The sequence below is a fragment of the Triticum dicoccoides genome, chromosome 3B (genome assembly GCF_002162155.2).
Source record: "Triticum dicoccoides isolate Atlit2015 ecotype Zavitan chromosome 3B, WEW_v2.0, whole genome shotgun sequence".
Taxonomy (NCBI): domain Eukaryota; kingdom Viridiplantae; phylum Streptophyta; class Magnoliopsida; order Poales; family Poaceae; genus Triticum; species Triticum dicoccoides.
This window is the reverse complement of record NC_041385.1, coordinates 700,673,449-700,700,806: the sequence shown is the minus strand read 5'-3', so window position 1 is coordinate 700,700,806 and position 27,358 is coordinate 700,673,449.

The window sequence follows — 27,358 nt, the reverse complement described above, 5'->3', positions numbered from 1 at the left end:
GTAGAGGGGCCCCATCGGACGCACAATAAGCGTGCGCGCGGTATATAGAGTTGGGCGCATGGTCCGAATCGCCATCGCGCGCTGTGTATTTGGTGCGCCCACTTCCGTGAGCGGCACACTCGAGCGCTCGCACCGCACTCTCTTTGCCGCGCCACCTTCGCCCCGCGCGCGCCGCCGCCGGCGAATTGTGACCCGATGGACGCCCGCGCCAGCACCCTCCTCCCCTTCCTACAGCCGCGACCCCTCCACCGCCGCCGCCGGCGGCGCAAACCCTAGCGCGGGGAGCTTTGGCTTCGCCCCGCCGGAGTTCCTACGAGCACCGGCATCGCACGCGGCCTCTTCATGCCGCCGTGGATGACCTTGACGGCGGGTGGCGCCGCACCGGCGCCCGCCGTACTATGTTCCCCCTCTCGAAGCTCCCAAATGCGGCACGGCCGAAGAAGGGCAATGTTTCCACGAAGAAGAACAAGGCGGCGGACGGCTCCGGCTCCTCCAAGAGGTCGAGGAAGAAGCTTGCAGGGCATGTGACGGGCGCGGCTGCTACCGAAGCGCCGGCGAGCGAGCTCACTTGTTGAGCTGGCGGCCGACACGCAAAATGTGTTTGTGGAAATGCCCGAAAGGTATAAAATTTCGCCTACTTTTTTGTTGTTGTTATTTTTGAATGCATACATATAGATAACTTATTTGCGTTGTTCTATATACTTTGTAGTGTCAACGATGATGCATACATGTCAACTTTGGGTGTTGGCTCCAACAATTCGCATTGGTCTCAAACCAATGACATGCATTTTGAAAACCATGATGGTGAGGGCATTGTCGACGCACTGAAAGGAAGGGGAGACAATTACACCAATGACGAAGACGTGTTGCTATGCAAAACTTTGTTGGAAGTGTCGAGGGATCCATCCGTTGGAGGTGATCAAAGTAGAGATGCTTATTGGCTCCGGATGAAAGAACACTTTGATCTATGCAACATGAGTGGAATTGACCGCTCCGATCGATCTCTTCGCTCCCGGTGGTCAACAATCAACAAGGATTGTCAACAATGGGTGGCCGCACAAAAGGAGGTTGACAAGTTAAACCCAAGTGGCACTAATGATGAAGATAGGGTAAGTGCCATTTCATCATTCATGTTCATCGTGCTTGTTGTTGATGTTTGTAATGCTAACTTGTTTTGTTTTCATGTAGTTAAATATTGCACAAAACTTGTTCAAAGAAGAGGAGAAGAGGACCAAGAAGGGGAAGATCAAGAAAGGAAGGTCATTTACCTTGCCTCATTGCTATGAAGTATTGAAGGATGATGAGAAATGGAAGAAGCGTGAGGATATTGATGATTTGGATTTGAGCAAAAAACGCAAGCAAACAATTGATTTGGATGATGATGAGGAGGCATCAAGTGATGACGGCAAGAGAAACCCCACAGAAAACTTGGTTTCATACTCGAAGCCAAAATGACCGGATGGGACCAAGAAAGACGCAAAAGAAAAGAAGAAGAGGAAAGGAGATGATGAGCTCAAAAATGCTACGGAAGCAATTGTCAAGGCAAGAAAAGAAGCCAACGAGGTGAGGAAGATGGCAAGGAACCAAGATGCCGCGACCGAGGAGAGGAGGTTGGTGTTGGGGAACGTTGCATAAAATAAAAAAATTTCCTACATTCACCAAGATCAATCTATGAGTTCATCTAGCAACGAGAGAGAGAGAGATGCATCTACATACCCTTGTAGATCGCGTGCGGAAGCGTTCAAGAGAACGGGGTTGAGGGAGTCGTACTCGTCGTGATCCAAATCACCGATGACCAAGTGCCGAATGGACAGCACCTCCGCGTTCAACACACGTACAGAGCGGATGACGTCTCCTCCTTCTCGATCCAGCAAGGGGGAGGGAGAGGTTGATGAAGATCTAGCAGCACGATGGCGTGGTGGTGGATGCAGCAGGGTTCCGGCAGAGCTTCGCCGAGCTTCGCCGAGCTTCTGCGAGAGGGAGAGGCGTAGCAGGGGAGAGGGAGGCGCCAAGACTTCAGGGTTCGGCTGCCCTCCCTCCCCCTCCTTTATATAGGCCCCCTGGGGGGGCGCCGGCCCTGGAGATTGAATCTCCCAAGGGCGGCGGCGACCAGGGGGGTGGAGTGCCCCCCAAGGCAAGTGGAGGCACCCCCCCACCCTAGGGTTTCCAACCCTAGGCGTAGGGGGGCCCAAGGGGGGGGGCGCACCAGCCCACTAGGGGCTGGTCCCCTCCCCACTTCAGCCCACGGGGCCCTCTGGGATATGTGGCCCCGCCCGGTGGACCCCCGGGACCCTTCCGGTGGTCCCGGTACAATACCGGTGACCCCCGAAACTCTCCCGATGGCCGAAACTGCACTTCCTATATATAACTCTTTACCTCCGGACCATTCCGGAACTCCTTGTGTCGTCCGGGATCTCATCCGGGACTCCGAACAACTTTCAGTTTGCTGCATACTCATATTAATACAACCCTAGCGTCACCGAACCTTAAGTGTGTAGACTCTACGGGTTCGAGAGACATGTAGACATGACCGAGACGGCTCTCCGGTCAATAACCTACCCATGTTGGCTCCCACATGCTCCTCGATGATCTCATCGGATGAACCACGATGTCGAGGATTTAAGCAACCCCGTATACAATTCCCTTTGTCAATCGGTACGTTACTTGCCCGAGATTCGATCGTCGGTATCCCAATACCTCGTTCAATCTCGTTACCGGCAAGTCACTTTACTCGTACCGTAATGCATGATCCCGTGACCAGACACTTGGTCACTTTGAGCTCATTATGATGATGCATTACCGAGTGGGCCCAGAGATACCTCTCCGTAATATGGAGTGACGAATCCCAGTCTCGACCCATTTCAACCCAATAGACACTTTCAGAGATACCTTTAGTGCACCTTTATAGTCACCCAGTGACGTTTGGTACACCCAAAGCACTCCTACGATATCCGGGAGTTACACGATCTCATGGTCTAAGGAAAAGATACTTAACATTGGAAAAGCTCTAGCAAACGAACTACACGATCTTTGTGCCATGCTTAGGATTGGGTCTTGTCCATCACATCATTCTCCTAATGATGTGATCCCGTTATCAATGACATCCAATGTCCATAGTCAGGAAACCATGACTATCTGTTGATCAACGAGCTAGTCAACTAGAGGCTCACTAGGGACATGTTGTGGTCTAGGTATTCACACGTGTATTACGATTTCCGGATAATACAATTATAGCATGAATAAAAGACAATTATCATGAACAAGGAAATATAATAATAATCCTTTTATTATTGCCTCTAGGGCATTTTCCAACAGTCTCCCACTTGCACTAGAGTCAATAATCTAGTTACATTGTGATGAATCGAACACCCATAGAGTTCTGGTGTTGATCATGTTTTGCTCGCGGAAGAGGTTTAGTTAACGGATCTGCGACATTCAGATCCGTATGTACTTTGCAAATATCTATGTCTCCATCTTGAACATTTTCACGGATGGAGTTGAAACGACGCTTGATGTGCCTGGTCTTGTTGTGAAACCTGGGCTCCTTGGCAAGGGCAATAGCTCCAGTGTTGTCACAGAAGAGAGTGATTGGCCCCAACACATTGGGTATGACTCCTAGGTCGGTGATGAACTCCTTCATCCATATTGCTTCATGTGCTGCCTCCGAGGCTGCCATGTACTCCGCTTCACATGTAGATCCTGCCACGACGCTCTCCTTGCAACTGCACCAGCTTACTGCTCCACGATTCAACATATACACGTATCTAGTTTGTGACTTAGAGTCATCCAGATCTGTGTCGAAGCTAGCATCGACGTAACCCTTTACGACGATCTCTTCGTCACCTCCATAAACGAGAAACATGTCCTTTGTCCTTTTCAGGTACTTCAGGATATTCTTGACAGCTGTCCAGTGTTCCTTGCCGGGATTACTTTGGTACCTTCCTAGCAAACTTACGGCAAGGTTTACATCAGGTCTGGTACACAGCATGGCATACATAATAGATCCTATGGCTGAGGCATAGGGGATGACACTCATCTCTTCTTTATCTTTTGCCGTGGTCGGGCATTGAGCCGAGCTCAATCTCACACCTTGCAATACAGGCAAGAACCCTTTCTTGGACTGATCCATTTTGAACTTCTTCAAAATCTTATCAAGGTATGTGCTTTGTGAAAGACCTATGAGGCGTCTTGATCTATACCTATAGATCTTGATGCCTAATATGTAAGCAGCTTCTCCAAGGTCCTTCATTGAAAAACACTTATTCAAGTAGGCCTTAATGCTGTCCAAAAGTTCTATATCATTTCCCATCAAAAGTATGTCATCCACATATAATATGAGAAATGCTACAGAGCTCCCACTCACTTTCTTGTAAACGCAGGCTTCTCCATTTGTCTGCATAAACCCAAACGCTTTGATTATCTCATTAAAGCGAATGTTCCAACTCCGAGATGCTTGCACCAGCCCATAAATGGATCGCTGGAGCTTGCATACCTTGTTAGCATTCCTAGGTTTGACAAAACCCTCTGGCTGCATCATATACAGTTCTTCCTGAAGATAGCCGTTAAGAATGCCGTTTTGACGTCCATCTGCCATATCTCATAATCATAGTATGCGGCAATTGCTAACATGATTTGGACGGACTTCAGCTTCGCTACGAGAGAGAAAGTCTCATCGTAGTCAACCCCTTGAACTTGTCGATAACCCTTAGCGACAAGTCGAGCTTTATAGATGGTAACATTACCATCCGCGTTCGTCTTCTTCTTAAAGATCCATTTGTTTTCTATCGCTTGCTGATCATCGGGAAAGTCTGTCAAAGTCCATACTTTGTTTTCATACATGGATTCTATCTCGGATTGTATGGCTTCAAGCCATTTGTTGGAATCTGGGCCCACCATCGCTTCTTCATAGTTTGAAGGTTCACCGTTGTCTAACAACATGATTTCCAGGACAGGGTTGCCATACCACTCTGGTGTGGAACGTGTCCTTGTGGACCTACGAAGTTCAGTAGCAACTTGATCCGAAGTACCTTGATCATCATCATTAATTTCCTCTCCAGTCGGTGTAGGCACCACAGGAACATTTTCCTGAGCTGCACTACTTACTGGTTCAAGAGGTAGTACTTCATCGAGTTCTACTTTCCTCCCACTTACTCCTTTTGAGAGAAACTCTTTTTCCAGAAAGGATCCGTTCTTGGCAACAAAGATCTTGCCTTCAGATCTAAGGTAGAAGGTATACCCAATGGTTTCCTTAGGGTATCCTATGAAGACGCATTTTTTCGACTTGGGTTCGAGCTTTTCAGGTTGAAGTTTCTTGACATAAGCATCGCATCCCCAAACTTTTAGAAACGACAACTTAGGTTTCTTCCCAAACCATAATTCATACGGTGTCGTCTCAACGGATTTAGACGGAGCCCTATTTAAAGTGAATGTAGTTGTCTCTAGAGCGTATCCCCAAAATGATAGCGGTAAATCGGTAAGAGACATCATAGGTCGCACCATATCCAATAGAGTGCGATTACGACGTTCGGACACACCGTTACGCTGAGGTGTTCCAGGCGGCGTGAGTTGTGAAATGATTCCACATTTTCTTAAGTGTGTACCAAATTCGTGACTTAAATATTCTCCTCCACAATCTGATCGTAAGAACTTTATTTTTCGATCACGTTGATTCTCTACTTCATTTTGAAATTCCTTGAACTTTTCAAATGTCTCAGACTTGTGTTTCATCAAGTAGACATACCTATATCTACTTAAGTCATCAGTAAGAGTGAGAACATAACGATATCCTCCGCGAGCCTCAACGCTCATTGGACCACACACATCAGTATGTATGATTTCCAATAAGTTGGTTGCTCGCTCCATTGTTCCGGAGAACGGAGTCTTGGTCATTTTGCCCATGAGGCATGGTTTGCATGTGTCAAATGATTCATAATTGAGAGACTCTAAAAGTCCATTAGCATGGAGCTTCTTCATGCGCTTGACACCAATGTGACCAAGGCGGCAGTGCCACAAGTATGTGGGACTATCGTTATCAACTTTACATCTTTTGGTATTCACACTATGAATATGTGTAACATTACGTTCGAGATTCATTAAGAATAAACCATTGACCATCGGGGCATGACCATAAAACATATCTCTCATATAAATAGAACAACCATCATTCTCGGATTTAAATGAGTAGCCATCTCGTATTAAACGAGATCCAGATACAATGTTCATGCTCAAACTTGGCACTAAATAACAATTATTGAGGTTTAAAACTAATCCCGTAGGTAAATGTAGAGGCAGCATGCCGACGGCGATCACATCGACCTTGGAACCTTTCCTGACGCGCATCGTCACCTCGTCCTTCGCCAGTCCCCGCTTATTCTGCAGCTCCTGCTTTAGTGTTGCCGGCCTTCTTGTCCGCTAAGTATTTGGGGCAGTTCCTCTTCTAGTGACCCTTCCCTTTGCAATAAAAGCACTGAGTCTCAGGCTTGGGTCCATTCCTTGACTTCTTCCCGGCAACTGGCTTACCGGGCGCGGCAACATCTTTGCCGTCCTTCTTGAAGTTCTTCTTACCCTTGCCCTTCTTGAACTTGGTGGTTTTATTGACCATCAACACTTGATGTTCTTTCTTGATTTCTACCTCTGCTGACTTTAGCATTGAAAATACTTCAGGAATAGTTTTCACCATCCCCTACATATTGTAGTTCATCACAAAGCTCTTGTAGCTCGGTGGGAGCGACTGAAGGATTCTGTTAATGACCGCCTCGTCCGGGAGGTTAATGTCCAGCTGGGACAGGCGGTTGTGCAACCCAGACATTTTGAGTATGTGCTCACTGACAGAACTGTTTTCCTCCATCTTACAACTATAGAACTTGTCGAAGACTTCATATCTCTCGACCCAGGCATGGGCTTGGAAAACCATTTTCAGCTCCTCGAACATCTCATATGCTCTGTGTCGCTCAAAACGCTTTTGGAGCCCCGGTTCTAAGCTGTAAAGCATGCCGCACTGAATGAGGGAGTAATCATCAGCACGTGACTGCCAAGCATTCATAACGTCTTGGTTCTCTGGGATGGGTGCTTCACCTAGCGGTCCTTCTAGGACATATGCTTTCTTGGCAGCTATGAGGATGATCCTCAGGTTCCGGACCCAGTCCAAATAGTTGCTGCCATTATCTTTCAGCTTGGTTTTCTCTAGGAACGCATTGAAGTTCATGTTGACATGAGCGTTGGCCATTTGATCTACAAGACATATTTTGCAAAGATTTTAGACTAAGTTCATGATAATTAAGTTCATCTAATCAAATTATTTAATGAACTCCCACTCAGATTAGACATCCCTCTAGTCATCTAAGTGTTACACGATCCGAGTCGACTAGGCCGTGTCCGATCATCACGTGAGACAGACTAGTCATCATCGGTGAACATCTCCATGTTGATCGTATCTTCCATACGACTCATGCTCGACCTTTCGGTCTTTGTGTTCTGAGGCCATGTCTGTACATGCTAGGCTTGTCAAGTTAACCTTAAGTGTTTTTGCATGTATAAAACTGTCTTACACCCGTTGTATGTGAACGTAAGGATCTATCACACCCGATCATCACGTGGTGCTTCGAAACGGCGAACTTTAGCAATGGCGTGTAGTTAGGGGGAACACTTTCTTGAAATTATTATAAGGGATCATCTTATTTACTACCATCGTTCTATGTAAACAAGATGCATAAACATAATAAACATCACATGCAATTATATAGTAGTGACATGATATGGCCAATATCATATAGCTCCTTTGATCTCCATCTTCGGGGCTCCATGATCATCTTCGTCACCGGCATGACACCATGATCTCCATCATCGTGTCTCCATGAAGTTGCTCGCCAACTATTACTTCTACTACTATGGCTAACGGTTTAGCAATAAAGTAAAGTAATTACATGGCGTTAAATCATTGACACGCAGGTCATACAATAATTAAGACAACTCCTATGGCTCCTGCCGGTTGTCATACTCATCGACATGCAAGTCGTGATTCCTATTACAAGAACATGATCTCATACATCACAATATATCATTCATCATTCATCACAACTTTTGGCCATCTCACATCACATAGCAATTGCTGCAAAAACAAGTTAGACGTCCTCTAATTGTTGTTGCATCTTTTACGTGGCTGCAATTGGGTTCTAGAAAGAACGTTTTCTTACCTACGAATAACCACAACGTGATTTTGTCAACTTCTATTTACCCTTCATAAGGACCCTTTTCATCGAATCCGCTCCAACTAAAGTGGGAGAGACAGACACCCGCTAGCCACCTTATGCAACTAGTGCATGTCAGTCGATGGAACCTGTCTCACGTAAGCGTACGTGTAAGGTCGGTCCGGGCCGCTTCATCCCACAATACCGCTGAAGCAAAATAAGACTAGTAGTGGCAAGCAAGTTGACAAGATCTACGCCCACAACAAATTTGTGTTCTAATCGTGCAATAGAGAACTACGCATAGACCTAGCTCATGATGCCACTGTTGGGGAACGTTGCATAAAATAAAAAACTTCTACGTTCACCAAGATCAATCTATGAGTTCATCTAGCAACGAGAGAGAGAGAGAGATGCATCTACATACCCTTGTAGATCGCGTGCGGAAGCGTTCAAGAGAACGGGGTTGAGGGAGTCATACTCGTCGTGATCCAAATCACCGATGACCAAGTGCCGAACGGACAGCACCTCCGCGTTCAACACACGTACGGAGCGGATGACGCCTCCTCCTTCTTGATCCAGCAAGGGGGAAGGAGAGGTTGATGAAGATCCAGCAGCACGACGGCATGGTGGTGGATGCAGCAGGGTTCCGGCAGAGCTTCGCCGAGCTTCTGCGAGAAGGAGAGGTGTAGCAGGGGAGAGGGAGGCGCCAAGACTTCAGGGTTCAGCTGCCCTCCCTCCCCCTCCTTTATATAGGCCCCCTGGGGGGGGGCGCCGGCCCTGGAGATTGAATCTCCCAAGGGGGGCGGCGGCCAGGGGGGTGGAGTGCCCCCCAAGGCAAGTGGAGGCGCCCCCCCCACCCTAGGGTTTCCAACCCTAGGCGCAGGGGCCCCAAGGGGGGGCGCACCAGCCCACTAGGGGCTGGTCCCATCCCCACTTCAGCCCACGGGGCCCTCCGGGATAGGTGGCCCCACCCGGTGGACCCTTGGGACCCTTCCGGTGGTCCCGGTACAATACCGGTGACCCCCGAAACTCTCCCGATGGCCAAAACAGCACTTCCTATATATAATTCTTTACCTTCGGACCATTTCGGAACTCCTCGTGTCGTCCAGGATCTCATCCGGGACTCTGAACAACTTTAGGTTTGCTGCATACTCATATTCATACAACCCTTGCGTCACCGAACCTTAAGTGTGTAGACCCTACGGGTTCGGGAGACATGTAGACATGACCGACACGGCTCTCCGGTCAATAACCAACAGCGGGATTTGGATACCCATGTTGGCTCTCACATGCTCCTCGATGATCTCATCGGATGAACCACGATGTCGAGGATTTAAGCAACCCCGTATACAATTCCCTTTGTCAATCGGTACGTTACTTGCCCGAGATTCGATTGTCGGTATCCAAATACCTCCTTCAATCTCTTTACCGGCAAGTCACTTTACTCGTACCGTAATACATGATCCCGTGACCAGACACTTGGTCACTTTGAGCTCATTATGATGATGCATTACCGAGTGGGCCCAAAGATACCTCTCCGTCATACGGAGTGACAAATCCTAGTCTCGATCCGTGTCAACCCAACAGACACTTTTGGAGATACCTGTAGTGCACCTTTATAGTCACCCAGTTACGTTGTGACGTTTGGTACACCCAAAGCACTCCTACGGTATCCGAGAGTTACACGATCTCATGGTCTAAGGAAAAGATACTTGACATTGGAAAAGCTCTAGCAAACGAACTACACGATCTTTGTGCCATGCTTAGGATTGGGTCTTGTCCATCACATCATTCTCCTAATGATGTGATCCCGTTATCAATGACATCCAATGTCCATAGTCAGGAAACCATGACTATCTGTTGATCAACGAGCTAGTCAACTAGAGGCTCACTAGGGACATGTTGTGGTCTAAGTATTCACACGTGTATTACGATTTCCGGATAATACAATTATAGCATGAATAAAAGATAATTATCATGAACAAGGAAATATAATAATAATCCTTTTATTATTGCCTCTAGGGCATATTTCCAACAGTTGGCGGCTGAGGATAGGAAGGTGGCATTGGAGGAGAGGAAGGTGGGCATGGAGGAGCGATCTAAATTGTTGGAATGGGAGAAGCACTTGTTCTTCTTGGACACATCTATCTTCAATGATGCGCAAAAGGAGTATGTCAATCTTGCCCGTGAAGAAGTCTTGATCCAAAAAAGAGCAACGATTCGCGCCATGGGGTGGCGGTGGCCTTGGCGACATGGGTGACGGTGCCCTTGGCGGCATGGGAGGCATGGGTGGCCTTGGCGGCATGGGTGGCTTCGGAGCTACCATGGGCGACATGGGTGCCATGGGTGGCTTTGAAGCTACCATGGAGACCATGGGAGGCATGGGTGGCTTCGGAGCACCTCCGGACGGCATGGACGACATGGGTGGCATGAGTTTTGCGTCTCTCATTGGAGGCATGGGTGCACCTCCGGGCGCCACAGACAGAATGTCTTCCGGTGTGCCTCACACACCTTCGCATGAAGATGCCGTTGAAGATCTTGCCAACACCTTCCGAGCTTCACGTGATGAGGATGCAGCGCGCGACAATGAAGAGGAGGAAGAATCATCTTCGGAGGAGTCGGATGAATTGGAGGAAGATGGAGATGAAGACGAGGACGAGGCTTGATTGTTGTGTCTTTCATTTGTGTCATGAACTTGGTTTGCATTTTGAACTTGATTGGATGATGTTGTGGGCATGAATTTGAACTTGTGGACATGAACTTTTAGTCATCAAATTTTTTGTGTGATTTAAATTACGACTAATCTATCCACCAGTCGACTGTTCATTTTCTTCAAATCCGCATGACTCGACAGCCGTCCGATCCGGATCCAACGGACCGCGTCGCTCCTGGTGCGCGCAGCACGGGTGGCGGTAGCCGTTACCATCGATGTGTGTCGCTGACTAGTGGGTCCACTTGAACCGCCCATATCGCCCAATGCCACGATCCCCACTCGTCCCCTCTCGCGTTCGCCCGCACTACTTCTTCTTCCTCTGATTCCGGCCTCTCCATTCGAATCTCCTCTCGCTCCCCTCCCCCTCGTGTGCGACGGTTGCTGCTGGTGGCGCGTTCTGGTTCGCGGCGGACGGCGACTGGTGGATACGGTGAGGAACGCATTCCCCGCGCCCTGTTTTCCTTCTCTTTTTGCTCCGCCGCTCTGGTCCGCCATTGATTTAGGTTGGAGCCGTCGAATCTGGTAGATTGTTGTTCCTATTAGGTTAGATTAAGGCCGGCTTCTAATTTCTGAGTCTAAGTTGAGTAGCGCATCCCCCATTCCCCCACCCATCCACCCGCCCCACTCTGTATCTCCTGTTGCTCCGCCTCCATGCTTCGCCGTTGATTTTTGGTGCTCGGACTCTTTGATTACGGCGGTCGTTGTTGCTATTAGGCTAGGTTATGTCGCCTTCTAAGTTCAGTTTGAATATGGTTCGGACATCTGGTTTAATTTTGTGGTAATCGTGGGCGTGGATAGGTCTTAGTGGTGGTAAGTGTGGTTGGTTCTAATAGGGATTTTGTTATGGTGTTACTGTTGTGGATGTGGTTGTTTAGGACATCCAATAATGTTTGGTGTTTATGGATTTCAAGTTGTGCATCAGTGGATGAGGATTTAAAAAGCAACCCTAAGTTTTTTCACATAATGTTGTTTTATGTTGGTTTTGTTAGATGCGGTTTGTCCATTGATTAGGCTTTTGTGCTGCTCCAATTAGGTTGTTTACATTGCTTGATTTGCTTGTTATGTTTTGTTCCGTTCAATTATCATGATGTCTATATTGAACTTACCAACTATATTGCACTCAAATTACCAGATGCTTTAAACTCTGTTATTTATCAGTGTTGTCTTGTTATGGTTGAATTATCATGGTGATGGTTTTACACTTACCTCTGTCATCTTACCGTAGTTACCATAAGTTTTTGCTATACTAACTATATGTAGCACAATGCTTATTTCTCATTCATTTTGTTTTGGTTGGGTTATTATTGAGCATGTGTGAATGCTATTTCTTATCATTGGTAATTTGGTTGTAACTTACCAATTGCATTGTGCCTCAATTATCAGTCTCACATGCTTTTTATATACCTGTGCTATCTGTTTTACTTTTTTTTGCATGTGCGACCAATTTGCAGTTTGCTTGTTTCCTTTTATCGGCTGTATTATTGCTTTGTCAAACACTGGTTTTATAAACAATGTATTCATTTTTTCCTATGTGTCAGGGAGACAATGCCGAGGAAGCGTAAAGGAGATGGCGATGGAATCGATGAGGTTCCTTCGAAAAAGGCGAAACGCCCTCCTCCGCGGAACAGAGCCTCACCCAGTTCGCTTCTTCTAGCATGCAAGGACATGAATGATGACATGAAGGGTGCCATTGATGATATGGATTTAACTAGCCTTCGAAACATCCAATGTGACCATCGATTCAACAATCTCAGTGTGTGGCTTGCTGATCTCTACGACCCCAATTCGCGTGAGGTGGTCGTACCAGGCCGAGGCAGGCTTCCGGTCAATGAAGAATACGTGCATCGTGTTATGGGTGTGCCGCGTGGAGGGAATGATGTCCCTTACAACCTCCCATCTGAAACTGATATTGAGTTAGGGCTTGAGTTGTTTGGCGAGCTCGGATATGCCCCTAAAATGACTGATCTTGTTGATCTCATAAAGGGTTCTGAAAATTCTGATGACACTTTCAAGCGTATGTGGCTTCTGCTTGCGGGGAATACAGTCATTGCCCCGACCACCTCCAACAAAGTTAGCCCCCGTTGGTATGCTGTGCTGGTAAATTTTTTTGTGAATATGTCATTTTCTTTCTTGTGTGCCTGATAACTTTTATATATGTCAGTTTGATAACTTTCATATTTTTTGTGGTGCATTCGGTGAACTTCAGTGCTGTTTTTTATATTGCAGCGTGACATCAATGGTGTTAAGAATCTCAATTGGTCCAAATTTATTGCTGATGAACTCCACAAGCTGCTGTTGAAATGCAAGCCTACCAGGGGTTGCCTTCTTTTCTAGAATGTAAGTGACGATGCTTTCCTCTTACCTTCTCTTTTGTCATTTGTCATTTTGTTTGTCATTTTGTGGCTGATTTTTGTAAGTGTTTACCATGGTGCTTCTGTTTTTCTTATCAGCTGTTGTACATTCATGCGATTGATCTTTCTGGACTTGGCATCGAACTGCCCGATGGTCCTTTTCCCATCAATGTATGGACAAAGAAGCTGATAACTCTTGTCCTCAACAAGGATGTTCAGGCTGACAAAGTTTCTTTCGGGAAACTATCGGTAATATATATCTATGTTTTTCAGTTCACAATCTGCTTTTCAACTGCATTTTATTTTCATTGTTTGTTTGTTGTTACTTATCTGTGATGGCTACATTTTTTTCTAGTTGAAGCCTGAGTTTGGCATGAATTTCTGTCTCTTTGGTGGTGTGGAAGGTCTTGACAAGTTTATGGGTGTTCATACTGCCCCAAGCTGCAGTGAAGAGGTGAGCATGTAACCTAGTTTCTTGATCTTTTTTTTTTGCTATTTTATGTTCTTTCATTGGCTGATAAATTATCTTTTGCACCCATTTGTGGTTACCCTGATTTGTTGCCAACTTGTCACTCTTTAGTAATCTGGATTATTTCCATTGTGGCATATCCTCCATATAAAATATAATTATGATGCAACCATGTGATAATTATTAGTGCAATTCCTTGATAACTTTGCAGCATTTCTGTGATAACTTGATATCATGATAACTTTTGGTTGCATTTATTATGATGATTGTAGCATTCCTGTGATAACTTGATATTCATGATAACTTTTGTTGCATTTTTGTGATAACTTACTAGTTATTTCCATTCTTTTTTCATTTTTTTATGTTGAACAGAAATTTGCCAAATCAACTCAGATAGTTGCTCGATTCACGTCCGCCATGGCTGGCATCCTAGGCAATCTTGTGGAATCATTCACCGCTTTAGATGATGAGAGCCATTCACATGCATCTCGTCAGCTAGACGCTGGATTGAACATTATCTCCTCTGCCGCCCGTACGACGTCAAGGACTACGCGGTCATCGCAAGGCAGGCGGATAGAAAGTGTTGGAAAGAATGTGGCTGAAGATTCTGACAGCGATCACGATTATCACGGAGGCGATGATTCTGATTCTGACGCTGACTCCGATGATGATGATGATGACTATCGAGTTGTTCGTCGTCGCCCTAAAGATCCTTTTGTTGCTTCAGGCAGTGGTACCGTGGATGTAGATATGGGCAGCGGTCCAGCTGATGATGAGACCACACATCTTGATGGTGCAACTGTCAAAGCCCATGATGGCACAGGACCAAATGTTGAAGACACCCCTGTCCGCCCTGTCGGTGATAACCTCGTTGAGTCTCAGATCTTACTCACTGGAACATCTCATGCAGCATCCATCGAATCAGGTGATCGAGGGCTTAGCCAGCAAGGTCTGACAGACACGCAAGCTGAGGCGGCCACTGACTCTTCTGTCAACCGGTGCGGTGCTGAGCTTTTGAAAAATTTGGCTTACCAGAGGCGCAAGAAGCTGAGGCTACCATCACCCCCCCATTCAGCTTCACCAACTGTGCCATCACCCCCCCGTCCAACTTCACCAGCTGTGCCTGCCAGCCCATCGCAAAGGCCATCTTCACCAATTGCACTGTCAACATCTGAGATTCATGAAGCTGTGAAGAAAGTTGTGGTCCAGGAGCTTGGTATATGCGTGGCTGAAAAGGGAACCGGTGCCTCCATCCCACTGTCCACTTTGTGGAAGGAGGCCCCACGCAGGTGAATTATTATTTTCCAATGTCCTTCTTATCAATTATGTGCCTGAAACAACATGGTAAATACAGTCGTTTGTTTAAGGTAGTTTGGGTAATTTCATGCCGGTGATCAACTTGCTTATTTTTCATCTGCAGGGCCCCCGGCAAACAATCTGTTGCTGCTAAGGATTCAGCGATTGCACCAGTGAAAAGGTATTCAAATTGTTCCTTTCGTTTATGTTCAGCAGTTATTTTGTTCTTGTTGTCTCATAACTCATGTTGATGAACATTGATAACTCAACTTTGCCCCCTGGTAATTTAGAGTTACCAATCTTGATAGTTGTATGTGCTTGTAACATTTGGCTATTTTTTTCATTCAGTGCACCTATGAAACAAGTTGCTGCTGCTAAGGGTTCTCCAAGTGAACCAGGAAAAAGGTGTTCACATACCTATCTAGTTTGCAGTTATTCAAAGATAATTGTTGGTTTTTTTGTTCATATGATTTGATAACTTTATATTTATAGTCCTTGATTACTTTGTAATATTTTCCCTGGATGCTACTTATACCTGAAGTATGTGACATCCTTTTTTGATTGAAGCATGTGGTAACTCAGGTTTAACAACATGTGTAATCTCACTACTACCCTTGTGTATCGATTTTTTCAGTCGTTCAAAAGATAAAAGTGCAGTGAAAAAGGTGAAATTCGCCAAGACCAGATCCTCTCCACGACTAAGGGCAACATTGTCGCAGACAACGTCATCGGAGACAACAGAAGTTATCCATCTTGATGAATCTCCCACGGCGACATCTCCGTCTGAAAAAGCAGCAGCATCTAGCGAGGGTGCATCTGATGCTGTTGCGGCGACATCGGCTGGTGTTTCTGATGACGCTGTTTTTCAGCTAGCTGCAGCAGCAACTGTTACTGCTGCTGTTGAAGATATCGCCAGTGTGGCTATAGCTATTGAATGCGAAAATGAAGTCGTCCCTAATATAGCGCATGATGGAAGTGAAGGTAGTTCTGTTCGCCATCACATTTGTTTTTTGTTTCTTGTATTTTTATGATGTTTTTTGTTGACGATGTGTTTAATCTTTTTCCGCTGTAGCTGAGAAAGTTGTGGGAAGTACCAGAGACAATATGCCTACTGATACGGCTACAGCTCGAGGTGAAAAGCATGATGCCGATAATCCTGTTGTCACAGGTTGGTAACTTAATTTTCTTATGTTGATAACTTGTCTGTCTAATACATGATAACTCAAGATATTGTTTCTGGCACTAACAAATACAATGTCATCTACATGTTTTCCTGATGCCTTTTTTCCTTATTTGTGTGTTACTTGTCATGTTTTGAAGCAGTAGCTGACCATGCATTGGAGTTGAGCACCCCTGGAGCTGGAAACTACGATGGTAATTTTACGCCACCCAGCTGCTCTCTTGGGCTGGATGACATCTTTGGTGCGAGTCCTCAAGTGCCACCATCTACTGAAGCAACTGCAACGGCTCAAGCTGCACCAACGTTGGCTCAAGTACCACCTGCAGCACCAGAAGCACCTGCGGCGGCGCCATATGCTCAAGTACCACCTACAGCACCAGAAGCACCTGTGGCGGCGCCATCTGCTCAAGTACCACCTGCAGAACCAGCTACTGGCCCTGACGCCGTTCTAGGGCTCGCAGCTCCTGTTGATGCTGACTCGAAGGGCAAGGCATTGATGAAAGTTACCAAGGCTCAACCGGTTGCTTGGGCTCCGCCACCCAACAACTCTGGTAAGTGAAGACCTTGTGTCTTCGCTTTTATGCCGCGAGAGTGATGGATTGAGATATGTCAGTGTTCATCGTATTGTTTTGTGCCTTGGTGTGCTCTTTTTATTTATGTGTTTGGAACTTTCTATCATTCCGTGTGTATGGATGAATGTAATACTACTTATATGCTGTGTGTGATGTAAATGAACATATGTGCTTTCAGTACCCGTAATATATATTTCTGTTGTGTCCGCTACAATATTTTGTACGATGCTAGCATAGACGATAAGTCCATCCTCCTCCCCCCCAATGTTAACTTCGTCAGTTTTGAAAGCCGATGTTATCTGTTACCGACTTTTAGTAAGCGTGTGATACGTACATCTCCTATCATTGCCTATTTATTTTCCTTAATTCATTGTCATGCTTACAAAACAGTACTGTACTCGTAGTTATTCATCTGAACTTTTTCATTACTCCTTCAATTTTTTCCAATCACCCTGATAACTCCATATGACATATCTTGGTAACTCAAATGTTCAAATCCTGTCAATTTATGATCCATTGACACAATAACTCCAGCCATATGCATTCTTTGCCAATTCTGGGCTATACAATTCTTTTTGGTCTTCCTTTTAACATGTTATGATGATTAGTTTATATCACAGCTGTTGCTCGTTATGCACCAGTGTTATCTAATTTGTTCCTTAAAAGGCCCATACATGTGTGCTGGTAATCCACATTCACATTGCCTGGTATATTTTATATTGTGTTCCTGATAACTTCTTGTATCTTGTCTCAATTTTTAATACCTGATTTTTTTGCAACAATTTATGTTGTTTATCACTACTGTTCATGTCCTCATCGCTGTTTTTTATTTAAGTAACACCGGAAGCTGGTCGTGTGCAAGTGTATGATGTTGAGATTGACGATGATGAGGTTCTCATGTGGTGGGAAGAATTTGAACATGGCAATCCAGCATTAAAAGGGAAATCTAATGTTCAAATAGGTGATTTTTTTCCTGCTCCATGAACATTGAAACCCTTGCACAAACCACTTTCTTTGTTTTTTCAATTATGGACCACCACTTGATAATCAAAACATGTGGCAGTTGATATGTTTTGACCCATCACTTGATAATTCTTTCTCCCATCTGATGATAATTCATGGTTTTCCCTTTTTTCTGTTTCTACCAGACAACCCCCAAAGTCCAACATTTGTTACACCAGAGTTACCACCTCGCACAGAGCATTTAGTACGCAGTTCAACACCTAAATCCTTTATTCGGAAAGTTAGGGTCACCCACCCGTCCAAATACCTGCTCCCACCTTTTGCCACCCTCACATCGAGCGAGGAGGCAGAGTACGTTTACAATGAAGTTATCAAGCATACTACTGATTCTAACTCTAAGATTAAAGAGTATGTTTCCATCCTTTTTCTCATCTTTCTTAACACAAATCATTATTTTGTACGCCTTTTTTAATGTATTTTTTAAATCTTTTTTTTGTTTTTTGTTTTTTGTAGTCTTAGGGTCATCAACATTGATGGTAGGTGGGTTACCCTTGGTGAGCTTGCCAATTGTGTGAAGGGAGTTGGGCAACTATCAACCAGCATTGCCGAGTTACATGTTCGCGTTCTCCAGTATAAGGAAACGCCAAACAGGCTCATCTTCCCTTGGGTGCTCTCTGTGTATCTGTTGTTAGGAGAGTTCAAATCCAAGTGTTTACTGAAGTATTTTCGACGGGACAAGTTTTACATTCTTAGTCACGAGGATCAGGTATGTTATGTTTGATGGATCTGGTAACTGTACAGTTAGTGTCTTGGTAACCTCCTGATAATATCATGTAACTTCCTGTTATTTGCGGATATTGTTTGTTCTTCATGTCATGATAACCTGTTTCATGCACACTGGTAACTTTTGACCTTTCTACCCTGATAACTTCCTTTTCTAGTTGCCTCCCGTTGTGAATTTCATCACCATTTGTTATCTTGGTAATTTTGTTTCTTTTTCCAACTACTTTTATGCTTACTGCCTTTTTAAATTTTTTTCAGCTGCTATTCCCTGCTTTGCAAAAGTTGGGCCGCGGTCCAGATGACGGGCATTGGTATGTGTTGTCACTAAATCTTAGGGCGAAGCGGTTTGAAGTTCTAGATTCATTGCGTGACCAAGATAGTCCTTCTCTTCTCGAGCATGCAACAAGATACATGAACGCAATAAAGAAGGCCTGGTTGATAAATTACAAGGACTCGCATAAGCAGATTGAGGACTATGAACTTGTGTACATTGATGTGTTGAAACAGGAAAATGGGTTAGTTGTGGATTACTCACTCTCTTTTTAACATCCCAACTACATGTTTGTCACCCCTGTTTATTTTGACCCGGTCCGAAACTCCAATTAAACTAATTTTGTGTTGTTTTTTTCATCACAAATGTTTCAGCATTGATTGTGGATTTTTCGCCTGCACGTTCCTTGAGGTGTGGGATGGCAAAAATGTTCCAGCCTTATCTCATGAACAAATTCCAACTCTCCGGAAAATTATGACATTGAGGTGGTTAGATCAGTATCAAAACAAATGCAAAGAGTGGCGCTATCATAAGCTTGGCAGCGGGTGATGAGGTGACATTTTTTTACTACATCGTGATAAGTTCTACCAAACTGTGATGATAACTTTTTTATTTGAATCTGTCATGACAATGCCATGGAGCAAAGTGTTGACATGCTGCTTTACTATAGTATACACAGTCCAAAATCACTGACTATATGATATAATTCACTACTGTGATTATAATTTGTTCATAAGCAATTTTTAGAAGTGCAAGGAGGACTAATTTTTTGTCCATAAGTAATACAATGCAGTGCTGGTAGCCTTCAAAAAATGTAGATATAAAAACATTGGCTTTTACAAATCCATGTCAATTCCATCATACATTGCTGGTAAATGGCATAATAATGTACTGATAGCTTGGTTAAGAAATAAAAATTTTGGATTTACAAATCCATGTCAATCCCATCAAACATTTGCTGGTAACTGGCATAACAGGGTACTGATAGCTTGCTTAAATTATAGAGATACACTTTGTTTTTGCATTACAAAGCCATGATAAAATCTATGATACAATGCTGATAACTGGAATGTTATGGGGCTCGTAGCTTGCACATTATGGTCCATGAAAAAAAATGCAACCACCATCTTCCATTTTAATAGCACCTTCTTCATTTATCTTGCTAGGGGAGATTTGCATGTGCGTTTGTCATGTTCCAGACTCCCGCACACACCATATTTCCTTTTTGTCTTTGGTTTTGCAATCTCAAAACCTGATTGCTTTCTTTTTGACTTTGGCCGCCCTTTCGTTACAGTCTTGGGAGGGTCTAGTATCAACTTTGCGTTTGAGGATGGAGCTGCATTAGGATGTGGGGGTTGGATGACAAAAGCGTGATTGTTTTTGCTAGCATGTATCGTCACCCGCACACTTTCTTGCTGTGTCGCTGCACATTAGTAGCACTTTCTTGTTGTGTGGCGGTGTTCTCCTGTTGATTCACATTAGTGGCACTTGTTTTCTGTGTGGCTGGGTTCTCCGGATGTCTTGCATCGGGGGCGTTTTGGTGATGTGTGACAGGGTTGTCTTCATTCATCCGCCCCACATGTATCGAGCAGGGATCCGGCTGTCCTTGAAACGATCCTTTTGCTTCTTCCTTTTCCTTTCTTGCTTTTTTAAGTTGATTGTTCTTCAGGATTTCAAGCTCCTCCTTGAAATTATACAGGTGCTTTCTTGCCAATCTGGTCCCGTCATCTGTTAGGCAAGCATCTTTGGCTGATGCCTTAAATTCTATAAGAATTGACGTGTATTGCATGACGCTTTTCCCCTCCTCTGGCATCGACTTCTTAACTGTCGGCTGTTCGAAATCAGGTTGAATAAGATCCTCCTCTGGATCCCAGGTCCACCTCTTTAGGATGTACTTTTCAGGTATCTCGTATACCCCAATTTGGTCCATAACTCGTAGTACGTGCGCGCACAGTAGCCCGTCACGATCAAACTTGCAGCAACTACACGAGTATGTCTCTTCAACCATGTTTGCTTGCACATGGTAGTCCACGTCTCCATATTTCGGTATAATCCCGCGCACTGAGCTGACCTTGAAAGTACCATCATCCAATGCGTCGCATCTGTATGCTGATTTCACCTTCATCTCCACCTGGAACTTGCAAAACAAGTTATGTGTGTATAGCCCCTGCACCTGCATCTCCAGCGGGTTCATCGAGTACATTTCGGTTTCTTTGTACACTGTTTTCAACTGCTCTTTTGACACGCTAGCCATCACCTTATCCTGTATCGCAGTGTACTGTTGTGCGAATTCGACCAGTGAGTTGTTTGGGTTGACATACTTCTTGAGCACAGAGTTAAATCCCTCGCTTCTTGCCGTGGTCTGCAAGAACGGGAAAAAGTCGTGCATATAGTATATCGGGACCCAACACTTCCTGTTCTCCCACAGCCAATGGAAATGCTCGTTGTCAGTCTGGCCATACGCTTCGATCATCACCCACCACTTGTGCTCAAACTCATCAACTGCATTCATAATATAAACATGGTAACATCAATTATTGGAGGATGGTAACATCTGTTCAAACATAGCTGGTAACTAGGAACACCAATGTTGTTGATAATTATGTCACACGCACATGGTTACTTTAGTTGAAGGATCATGGTAAGTACTTTGCAGACAGGATAAGATTTTCTTTTTCCAAAGCGAATACCACTCTGTGTGTGTAGTACAAGCAACATTTTTAACTAGCAACAAAAAGATACTCATATTAATCAGACTAGCTGGTGATTGAAAAGTTTTGTTGTAACTAGTGGGATGAACAACTGAAATGTGTACATCAAACATGGACATTATAGGGGTAGTACAGAAAGCAACTAATGTAGGTAATTTTGTTATAATCCTCTGGTAACTTGTCACTTTGTTAGATGGTAACTGTTGTTATCATGCATCTAAACCCATTTTCTATGTGCCCATTTTTTATGTGTTTTAAGCTAGTGAGGGGTGGGAAGTAAAATACCAGTCAGGCTGTTGTCAACACAATCCTTGAATGCATTGTTTAGTGGGTCATTGTCAGCCATCAGCTTCCCAAGCTTCTCTTGTGCTTTTTTCATTATATGCCAGCGGCAATTCCTGTGTACTATCCCGATGAAGACCTCATCAATAGCACTCCTCATTGCAAAATCTTGATCTGTTATTATGTTCTTTGGCGCAATTCCACCCATTGCATGCAAGAATGCATTAAACAGCCACACAAAGTTACCAGATAGTTCGTTTCGAACAAACCCACAACCAAATTGGATCGACTGCCCATGGTTATTAATGCCAATGAAGGGTGCACAGGGCATTTTGTACATGTTTGTCATGTATGTTGTGCCAAATGAGATGACATCATTGTATCTAGCATATGCCCTGCGCGACGCACCATCTATCCAGAATAAATTCTCCACTCTGTCCTCATCATCAAGCTTTATTCTCCAATAGAAATCTAGATCTTGTGCCTTCATATCTTGGAAGTACGAGATTGTGCTCCCCACATCAGCATGGCGGTACTCCACCGGAATTTAGCTCGCTGGTTTACGATGTCCTTTGTTGTGTATGGTACATCTTTAGGATTCCCGTAGAACCATTCCATTAGTTGCATCTGTCTGGCTGTCTCTATGTTGCATCCGTGCAATATCTTCAAGAAGTCCTGCTCATCTTTTGGAATGTTCCTATGTGATGATAGGAACTTTGTCAAGGACGGCTTTCTTATTAGAGGGTGGTTGTGGTCGTCGTTGAAGCGTTTGACTCCCCACCACGCATCCGTGTGGGTGATGTAAAGGTGGGCCGGACATCCCTATCTCACAACCTTCCCTCGTTTCCTCTTCTTCACGATGCCTTTTGGGTCCTGCACATCCTCTATCTCTTCCTTGTTTGTTTTTGGCTTGCCGTATTTCCCACAAACCAGGAGGACTCTGCTTACAGTATTATCTTTGATTGTTTTTCTGTATTCCAGTCTCATTCCAAACCCATGTCTCTGTGCATATTGCCTGTAGTGTTCATAAGCTTCCTCAAAAGTATCAAACTTCATCGTTTCATCAGGAGGTTTTGGTGTGGAGTATGCCTCGGTATTTTTGTCTCCCTGTTCAGCATTCTCTCCCCCTGTTTCTGGACTCGCTGGCTCGCTGACTGAATGATCAAAGAAGCTTTCTCTCCCCCCTATGCTGCTAGTAGTCGGTTCTTTGCTTGTTTCTCGAACCATCGGGTTGCTTCTAGAAGTAGCACCTGTAATTTTTTTGAAAGTTGTTATTTTGTGTTATATTTTTCTGCATGCCAAAACTAGTGGTAACTTGTACTCCAGTTGCTTGGTAAAGTTTGCATGCATTAAGATGTTTTTTTGTAGCTGTAAAGTGAAAGCATGAAATTCCAATTGCAATACATATTGCATGATAATTCGTATGCAGTAAGTGAGGTAACTGTGCCTAAATTCATGGTAACCAGTGAAAGCATGTAATTCCAATTTCAATACAGATTGCATGATAATTTGTATGCAGTAAGTGTGGTAATTGTACCTAAATTCATGGTAACCTGTGTGCATCAAGCTACGTCATTTGTCAACTGTTTCATGGTGAATGTGATAGTTGTAAATAACCTAAGGTGGTAGTTGCAATTCAAGTACGATGGTAACAAATTTGTGTACAAAATTGTGGTAGCATGGTAAATGTTTTACCTTCATCTGTTTTGGCAGAACCAAAGCTTGCCATGTGTGCATATTCACACTGTTGGTTTGTCCCCACACCACTCATCATGACATCCACATTACCACCGTTGTCATGCGCCATTTTCTTGTGTCGTAGCACCTGCTAGTACATATGATTGCACCAATTAATTTTCCACAATTACTAGCAATCTTGATTATTTTTTCACAACAACTATATTTTTTTCCTTTTAATGCCATGATAACTTCTGTTTTATAACAGGTATCGTTTTGGCAGTAACCAGCATATGGGAGTACGACATCGACATTTTCTATGAACCTCATTTCATGAACATCATTTTTATCAAAAAAAGAATGGTGGCAACAATGTAAATCAACACATGGTATTCTTGTAGTGTTTTTAGCACCTTTGGTTCTGAGTTTTTCCTGGTAATTTGTAATGAATTAGCACGATAACTTGTTCTGACATGGGTGTGTTCAATATATAAAGGATGGGTGTGTTCAATATATAAAGGAAGAAAGGGATCTTTTTTTATGTTGAATAAGTCTTACAGGATGCTGATTACTCAATGCACACACTCTGGTAATCTATTTTCAATCGAGATGGTATGTCAGTTTTAATGAGAAAATTCATACATGTATTTTCTAACTTGACTGTAAAAGATGAAATTTAGTCAATCTTTTTGTTGGCAACCTGACTGAATTTGAGTGGTAACTCAATTTCAACATGGGAATTACACACATGTAGTAAAAATACTACCTTTTCTTGCATGCTTTAGTTCTTGTTGTTTTTCCCCATGTTTTCCTCCCTTGATTTTATTGGTATGAAATGCAAATGCAGCATGGGTATAGAGGTAGCATGGGTATAGAGGTTGAATCACTTACCTCCTTTCTTCTTTGACTGATTATGACGAAATATGGACGAATTGATGATAACCCCTGTGATGTTCTTGTGGTAAACCGGGGCCCTCCCTCAAATCCTTGTGTTTTGGTGGTGTTTTTTCATGGTTTCCCTTTTTTTTGTGGATCAGATCTGGCGTCGATGTTGCTAGCGATGGTGGCGCGTCGGGGAGAGAGGAGAGAACTGATCGGGGCAGGTGGCTGTTTCTTGCGATGGAGGTAAGAAAGTAGGGTTTGGGTGGTAAGTCACGTGCAGGAGGGGGGAGGTGGGCCAAATTGGGCCTCGATCCGTTGCGCGGGGAAGGACACGGTGGGGGGAGGTGGGCCTAGCGAGAGAAGTCTGGGTCGTGGGTGGAGCTGCCGAATTGGATCACGCGCGGGAAGGACTTAGGTTCCCGATCGTGCGGATCTGTCGCTAAACCACCAGTCGGCTGGTGGTTAGTCGCGTCCTTTAAATTATATGCCATGTCTTTGTTTTGTGATGTGTGAAATTCATTTTGTGTCCAAAATACAACAAACGACATGCGCCGTCTGCTCGAGCGCGCTGCATTTTAGCGCGCTGCTGGAGCTACGCGCGTGTTGCATTTTACGGCGGCTGCTGGAGCCAGCGGTGCGCGCCGCGCCAAACCAAATGATGGGCGCACTGCAAACTAGTTTTTAGCGTGCCGCGCGTTGGGCGGCTGTTGGAGATGCTCTAAGGTCGAGGATCTAACTAATGTGAAAGCACCCGTTAACTACATGAGAGTTGAACCAAAGATATATGAACCTAAATGCTGGCAAGAAACAGGACATGGATAAAAACATCCAGCTTGATCTCCCCATCTGATGGTGCAAAGAAAATCAATCCACCGGCTTCTGGATATATATGGGCCATTCACGCCTAGCAATAAAAAGTAGAAAAGGAGATGTAAGATCAGGGATTATACTAATTACATCAATCTGATCAAATGTAAAAGCAGAAACACGCATGTACAAAGATCATTGAGCACATGTACAAAAAAGAAATAAAAAAGCTAGCTGCTGCATGTGCAATAACTCAAGGGTAATTAACTAGCATAATCATTTGCCATGTTTGCTTTCTCTAAGGGTGGTCATAGTGGGGAGTAACTTAGACTAGTAACATGCATATGTTACTAGTCTATGTTACTACCTCTATAGTGGGTAGTAATATATGTGCAGTGTCATGCATCACTTCATTTATTATTTCATAGACTCATTTAGCATTGAGAACCGCTATGTGATGGTAACATATTATGTTAATCTATTTGTCTCTCTCTTCATTAACTACTTGACACATCATCATTTTTGCTTACATGGCATTTATGTTACTACTTATGTTACTCCCACTATGACCAGCCTAACATGTTTCTTCTAGCAGAATCATTTAGCTTGTTTTAGTAATAAAAAAAGAATCTAATGGTCTTTAGCAAGACACCTCACGAACAGATGTGCGCGCCACAAATAGAACAATAAAATAAGCTACTAAAGGCATAAATACACTTCTACTCCCCTGTTTCTAAATATAATCCCTTTTAGAGATTCCAATAGATTCACTCATTTTGCTCCATATGTAGTCCTTATTGAAATCTCTAAAACGGCTTATATTTAGGAACGGAGGGAGTACATGATTGCAAGTTCTATAGTGAGATGTCATCTGCAGCTGCTAAATTGCTAGCTGAAATTATGCAAGTCAAATTGCATATTAAAGTAAGTACCAGTGGATAAATGATTGATTTATTGAGAAGAATTTCTTTTAAAACAGCTGGGCAAATATCAATGATGCATATCACCTGAACAGAAAACAATGGGTTTGTAAGTAGCACAAACACCTCTTCAGAACTGCTTCGATCTGAACTGGGCGTATTCTGATTGTCGAGGTTTTTTCACCTGGGTGTTGATCAAGGGCATAAACTATTGTGGCTGACTGGCTGATTGGTTATTTATTATACGAGAATAAAAGGAGGTGGTTACTAAGACTATCATGATGTTAGTACAAAAGACCAAGGGTTAATTGTGAGTAAGATTTACCCAAATGCGAAGCTTTCTCTTCACCTTCCAACAAAGCCATCCGGGTTTTTCGGTTTCCTTTTCAGAATATACCAGCCCTTTGTTCCTAGAAGGATCACAAGAAGAATGGCCCAGTAAATAAGATGATCCAAGGACCAATTGCGGACGACGGGGGACGGTGCGAGGACACACAGAGTAGGACCACTGACATACCAAACATTGCGAATGCAGCAGCTAATGACATGTTGGATGAGGCTATAAGGACCTGGGTTGAAGCCGTCGCTATATCCATCGAATGGCTGAGACCAAGCACCGGTAGTGAGACGGTATTGCGCAAAACAACGGTTGAGTCGACATGTATACACAACTGTCTCAGCGATGATGGTTGGCAGTGCCTTGGAGGAGAAGCTCAGGCTCCGATCTTCAAGGAAGAGGGCTCGGTCTCCGATGCTTGTTACCGGGACAAACCTCTCCAAGATGAGGTCCTCGAGCTTGTAGATCGAAATGTGAGACATGGAGCTGTCGGTATACTGTACCCTCTCTCGCGACCGCGCCGCCTCCCCGCGGGCGGCCGGCCGCGCTTCCGTCCCCCTTCTCCAGAGGCCTTCCCCCGCCACCTCCCCCCCCCTCCCCCCGCCGCCGCCGGCGTGCGGTGCCGGGCTTGCCCCGGGCGGCGCCGGTGGCGGCGGCCCCTGCTTTTTCCCTCCCGGAGGCGACCTGCGCGGGGCGGCGCGTTTCCTGGTGGTGTGCTCAGGCGGCGGCGGTCCGGCGCGGCGGCGGGGCAACCTGGCGCAGGCGTGGGAGGCTGGCTGCGCGGCGGCGCTGCCGTTGGCGGCGGAGCTCGCGGTGGTGGGGGGTGGCGGCGCCTGCTCGGCCCAGATCTGGGCCCCTTCGGGCCCATCTGGGCCGCGGCGGGCCGGCAGCTTCTCATCGACGGCGGAGCCCCCTGGAGGTGCAGTTCGGGCGTAGGAAGGCTGGGTGGGGGCGGCAC